General features: G+C 47.4%; 1 pseudogene; it reads right to left on the reverse strand.

Moving 5' to 3' along the window:
* Window positions 1–4,715: 4,715 nt before the first annotated feature.
* On the reverse strand, window positions 4,716–5,465 carry LOC102772622 (annotated as a pseudogene).
* Window positions 5,466–6,737: the final 1,272 nt, after the last annotated feature.

The raw sequence follows: 6,737 nt of genomic DNA on the forward strand, positions 1-6,737 counted from the left end.
GTACATAATTAAAACATAGTGATTCATCACAAAAACAATACGTAATTATATATTCAATATGTGTTTTTCGATGGTCTTAGGCGACCCCTGTGAAAGGGTCATTCGACCCCCAGGTTGAGAACCGCTGACCTAGTGTATAGGCAGGGGATCGGCAGGGGATGAAACGCTACAGAAGATGGAGCCCTCGGCTGCCCACCTGCAACACAGTCAGCGCTCAGTGGATTTCACCTGCGGGTGCTGCCTCTCACCTGGCCGGACTTCGGAGCACTTACTGGGGTGTTTGCATCTGTTTTCTTCAGGGGATAGCATCTCCGAGCTTCTGGCTCCTTTGAGCTTTACTTTGACATCTTCCTACTCTAGTAAGGCCTCAAAGCAGAACTGCAATCATCATCTTGAGCCATTTTTTTCTAAACCTATGATCCCTTTCACTCCGAAACCAAAATCACAAGTTATAGGGTCAGAAAAACAGAATGTCAAACCGGTGAGAGTAGCCACAATCTATATGCTGGAACTGAGATGCCTGCCTTCAACCCTCCGATCAGTAGGGGACAGAATACAGACATTACAATTGATATGTTGATATTGGTAACAAAAATCTCCAGCGTCTGAACTGTAAGTTTAAGTGGAGGGCGCAGAGTTGCCGTTCAATGTTTCTCTCCTTAGCAAGAGAAATGACCTTGCAAAGTTGGAAAATCTGTCCTCCAGTGGCCTCTCGGCTATTTAGTGGTCTGCCTCCTGGTTCCTGGATCCTTCGCGAAGGCCTGGAGCCCAGTGCCTGCCTTGTACCCGCAGGATTCACCAGCTGGTGGTTTAGTGGCCATGGGGATGGTGTGGTTTTTATGAGCCACACTGCCATCTTCTGGGGAATCGCACTCATGGCCAGCTGTTCAAGTGTTAGTGCCCATGCTCCAAACCAAAGCGAGCTCTGCTTACCTCACTGGACCTATTCCAAGAGCTGAAATGATCATGTTGACGATAAAATGTGGACAATGCTCAGGCTTACAGCTGTCCTCGCTGTTTTAAAAGCACCTCCCATGAAGAGAACAGCTGACGAAACAGGAAAAGAGGAGAAAATGCATGAGAGGTGTCATTATTTTGGAAAGGTAGGAGTGGATGGAATGGGCGTGGGGAGGAAGCAAAGAAGACGAAAAGGACACAGTCCACAGTGAGGGGTCTGTATCATGGGTACTTAGTAAAACAACAGACACGTATTGCCCCGCAGTCTGGAGGCCAGAAGTCTGAAAGCAAGTTGGCAATGGGGCAGCGTTCTCGCTGAAACCTCCAATCTGCTCGGTGTCTTTCAGCATCTGGTGCCACCGGCAGCCCTCAGCCTCCCAGTTTCTGCCTCTTCCACATCACGTGGCATTCTCCGTGCTTCTGAGTGTCCTCTCCTCCTAGAAGGACGCCAGTCATGGAGGAGCAGGGGCCCACCCTACTCCGCCATGACCTCATCTTAGCTAATGTCACTTGCAATGACCGTATTTCCAAATAAGGTCCCATTCTGAGGTTCTGGGAAGCGCACGGGCATTGGGTTCAGATCTTGGCTCGGCTACTGATTAGCGGTTTAACCTTGAGCAGACTGTTGGCTCTTTCTGAGCATTTGTTTTCTCCTCTATGAGGTGAGGACGAGAGTACCAACCCAAGGGGCCTTCTGTAAGGATGAATGTAAAGGGCTTAGCCTGTGCCTGGTGCAGGGTAAGTTCCAAGCAGGAGACAGCTATCATTTTTGCTTTCACTGTCAGAAAAAAAAAATGCTTAATCAATTTAAAGAGAGGAGAAAGAAGGGTCACACACTCTCTGGACCAAAACATGTCATTTAAATCAAGAGGACTTTGGGAGCACAATTCTACCTAACATTCTTTTCTCTCTGCATTACATTGGTCCTAGTAAGACATTCAGATTTGGCCCAGCAGACATTAGCTCGCCGTGATCTGACTGTTTCTCATGCAAGTGATAACAATTGGGTCTATTTCAGTCTCGTGTGGGAGCCTTGCGAAAGAGGCATTATTATAAAATCTAAGAGTGCCTGTAGCTACCTTTCCCCAGCCTGCTGTGCAAGCCTAACTTTCTGGGGCAAGGTTCCTTTTAACCCGACTCCTTGACACCAAGACCTTGGTGTTAGAAGGGAGCTGTGAGATCTCCTGGGCAGAAAGCAGCCCCTCCTCAGCCTACGTACTCTCTTCATGAAGGTTGGATATGGAGGATACAGAGGTGCTATCTGGGAAGGCCATGGTATCGGCTTATTAGAAATCACCAACATGTAAGATGTATTCCTTTTCCAATACATTAGAAGCTCAAGAGGCCAGGACTTTCCCATGGGAGGAAGGAGGTTGAGAAAATTGCAGAGGCTGGCACTGTGGGGTCCATTTTTACCACAGGGAAGGTAGTGAAAATTGAGTTGCCTAAGAGCCTCTGAGCGGTAACCATTTGCCAGCTGAGAGAAAAGCCCCCAAGTCATCAACTGTGGTATTTACATGAGCAAAATGTTCCATGCGCTCCCCTAAAAATGTCCATGTGGCTCTGTGTGTACATGTGTTTACAGAACGTGCAAATAAATACGGGTAGAATATGAAACACATGCGCCTGTGTTTACAAGACATGCATCCACTTATGCTAATGAAATCACTCCCGTCTGAGAACAAACGGCCATTATCTACAGAAGTGCTATGAACTTGGGAGATGGCTGGGGTTTTTGTCCTCACACTTGGAGAAACTGAGTCACTAAGGTTTTTTGTCATAAAAGGCTCCTTCTTGTTTCCAGTAAGAAACGTTTTTTGTCATAAAGGCTCCTTCTTGTTTCCAGTGAGCTAGAAAGAAAGTCCCCCTCGGAAAGCCGGTGTTCACCACAGAGGAGCTTTGAACTCACAGTTCAGGCCAGTGCTCCTGAGAATGGACATCCCACGAACTCATGTGTTCATCTTAGCAACTTCCCCGAGCCCCCACGACCTGGAAAGCATAAAACTCTCCGGGGAGCCTCAGATGTTCAACATGCGTATTTCTGAACCCCACCTTCAAAAAGTCTAATGAGGTACATCTCAGGGAGCACCAGAGACCTGCACTCTTAGCATGTGCCCCGAGGGAGGCGGGGCCGGGAACACTGCCCTCATGTCCTCGAGGTGGAATGAAGAGCAGTTAGTTGTCTCTTTTTAAAAATGGGGGGCGGGGGCCTCAATGCACCCTTGGAAATCTGGCTGCATTGGCAGCTCACGAATTTGAGGTCGCAGGGCCCTGGCCAGTGGGAATAGAGGTGGGAATAGAGGTGTGCGCGTTGGTGCCCCTCGTCAAACAAACCCGCTGTGGACCACGCCCTGGCTGAGCAGCGCCCACCCTTGGTGCAACAGACCTTAATACTCCCATGTCGCCATCACGCAGCTTCCCCCCAGCGCAGCCTCTTTCATGACCATAGCACCTTATTACAACCAGGAAATTGCCATTGGCGTGAGGCATTAACTACTACAGAGGAGAGACCGTGCTCAGATTTCACCAGCGCCCACATGCACACCTTGATGTGCGCGCGTGTAATTCTGTCACGTGTGTAGATTTGTGTAATTGCAATCACCATCAGGCTACAGAGCTCTCCCTCACCACAAAAGTCGATGTGACCCCTTTATAGTCACCCTCTCCCCACCACCTGTCCCACCCAGACCCCTGGAAACCACTGATCTGTTCTCCATTTGAGCAACATTTTAAAAAATGAAATAGAACAGAGCGAATGGAAAATAAGAGAAAATATCAGTGTAATTCAAAGGAGAGGAGGGAGCATTGATTTGGGAAACTTTTGTTCTGTTATATATGCATGTGTATGTGTATGTATATAGGTATAGGTATAGGTCAGGGTATAGGCACTGTGTTGTGTTAGAAAATATATTTTTTCCCTAGCCAGTATGGCTCAGGGGATAAAGAGCATCAGCCCAAAGACTGAAGGGTCCTGTGTTCAATTCCGGTCAAGGGCTTGAACCTCGGTTGCAGGCTCTATCCCTGGCCCTGGTGGGGGAGCAAGCAGGAGGCAACCAATCAATGTGTCTCTCTCACATCGATGTCTCTCTCTCTCTGTCTCTCCCACTCCCTTCCATTCTCTCCAAAAGTCAATGGAAAAGTGTCCTTGGGTGAGGATTAACAAAAAGAAATTATATTTTTTATGGAGAGTTGCAAGTAGAAAATAAAATAAAACTGAGAAATGCACCGATAACAAGACAGCCTCCAGCCTCAGCAAAACCTCCCTGCCTCCCCAGGCTCACAATCGTGGGTGGTGTAGAGGCCTTTGTCCTCCTCTGAGAGCTGCTACTGTCCTGCAGGCCTTTAGTTAAGGACTATCTGCTTCACATTTGGATGGAAATTCACCATGTGAACCCTCAGTGTTTGGATATTCCCACGTAGACCTGCAGCTGGGGACAAAGGGAACAGAAGAGATACAGGGGCTCAAGGGCTGTCCAAGTTCTGACCTCCCTGGGGCTTAAAAGCTAACCGAAGCCAAGTGACAAGCCCCTCAGCTCTGACTCCTAAAGGGGCAGATAATGATGTTCCTGGGACATTTTTTTCATCCATGAGCCATTTAATGGTATGCTGTGCACCCTCATGCAATCTCAGAAAATCCAGAAGGATTTATCACAATTTTAAATAAAAATATTTGTTAGCATTCTTATTAACTTGAAGAGAAATAAGCCTTTGTTTCCTTGTTTCACAAATGAAGATGGCTGAGTAGTTGTTTTCCGTGATTAGAGACCAAATCCCGTGTCCTTGTCTGACTCCTCTTACTCTTCCTTGGCTTCCACCTTGGCTGGGGCTGAGGCAGCAGCAGGGGCAACAGAGGTGTCAGCAGCAGCCACGGGGGCAGCAGCCACAAATGCAGATGGATTGCCAGGAAGGCCTTGACCTTTTCAGAAGTAGGGAGGTAATCAGTCTCCACAGACAAAACCAGGACCCACTTGTGTCCACTGATGATAGAATGGGACACGGAGGCAGCAGCTGGGTAACAGGCTGCAGACACCCTGCAGGAAGCGAGAATGCAGCGTGCTCTGGGCTGTCGAGCACTTCAGGTTGTAGATGCCACCACTGGAAAACACCTGCTGGGTGATCCGTTCAAGGGAGAAGGGGGAGGTGATCTCATTGGCTCCCACTATGTCTCCAGTCTTAGCCAGCTGCATGTCTCTCAGGGTTTCAGTGGTGCCCTTGGAGACTGTGATGACGACTAAAGCCTGGAAGATGGTCTCGGGCCTCAGATTAGTATTCACACGTGGCAGTGGCATCAGCATGGGCAGTAGCTGGCACCATTTTGGCAGCAGCATGCCCCTGATCTCTGTGAGGTTCTCCCTGCCATGCAGAAATCCCACATTCCCCTGGATCTGAGGCACTGGTTCCTCCGGAGCGGGGGTGTTTTCCAGATGTGATTGCATGGCCTTGCACATCCCAGTCTTGCCCATCAGCCCTACAGCCTTCCAGCTCAGAGACGTGAGGATCTGCTGCATCTATTTGCTTGGAACCCCCATTGTCTGGTCCCACAATGAGTGTTTTGTATAATCATCCCCAAATTAGATGCTCTTAAAGAAGAAATAGGGCTCCCAGGTAGCCCTGTCTTCCCTGGGCATCATGGCTGTGCATTTGGAATTGTCACACAAGGTTTAAAAACAATGTCACTTTCACACAGACTCCTGATAAAAGGAGGCATTAACATTCTAAATAATATATTTCATATTAATAACAGGGGAAATATTTTATAAAAAATATATCTGGCTAGAAAGTAAATGGATGGATGCATGGATGAGATTCCCATTGATGTTTTTCTTATTCATTTTTCTAATGCCTTAGAGCAGTGGTTCTTAACCTTCTGGCCCTTTAAATATAGTTCCTCATGTCGTGACCCAACCATAAAATTATTTTCATTGCTACTTCATAACTGTAATGTTGCTACTGTTATGAATTGTAATATAAATATCTGATATGCAGGATAGTCTTAGGTGACCCCTGTGAAAGGGTCGTTTGATTGCCAAAGGGGTCGTGACCCACAGGTTGAGAACCATTGCCTTATAGCATCCTGACTCAAACGCACAGGTTATTGCAAAAGGCAAGTGTTTGGTGAACTTATCAAATACCTTCAGAAGCAATGCAGAGCTTCCTCCCTAGGCTGCCTCTTAGCACCCTGCAGCTGTGATGTTGAACCACTTGTCCTGCTCAAAAGCTGAGTTGGAATGTTTCAGTTTGGGAGATAGTGGTGAGTGGGTGGGTGCCTAATCCATTCTGAGGTTGCAGATAGCCCTGGAAGTAATTTCTTCATGTTCTGTTGCAACATTTGGACATGAGTTTTACATAATTGACACTACGCCATTGACCGATTTCACCAATGAGTGAAGGAGTTGGGAAAAGTCCAGCTCTCGGGGCCCGAGCCATTAGCAATACAGCCTGGCTGTCTTACGAAGTTTGACAGCCTATTCTCGATGCTAAGAATTTTTATAGTTTGGGCCTGAAGTGATTGATTCAGGTCTTTCAAGATACTAAAAATGTGCTGCCAGATGTCACTTGAACAAACATTCCGAAATCACAGAAATGATCCTTAGTACAATCACCATTCTTCACTTCAAAACCTTGGGTGAGCAGTCCTTACTTTGATGGCCATCATAGTTTATTTGGGGAAAGCAATGCCTCATGTTTGCTACTCCATTCTTGCCACGACAAAAACTGCAACTTCTCCATTTTCTAAATACTGACTCAGGATCTCAGGAGAATGTCGCCGGCCATTGGCT

This window comes from Myotis davidii, unplaced genomic scaffold (assembly GCF_000327345.1).
Source record: "Myotis davidii unplaced genomic scaffold, ASM32734v1 scaffold190, whole genome shotgun sequence".
NCBI classification, from domain to species: Eukaryota; Metazoa; Chordata; class Mammalia; order Chiroptera; family Vespertilionidae; genus Myotis; species Myotis davidii.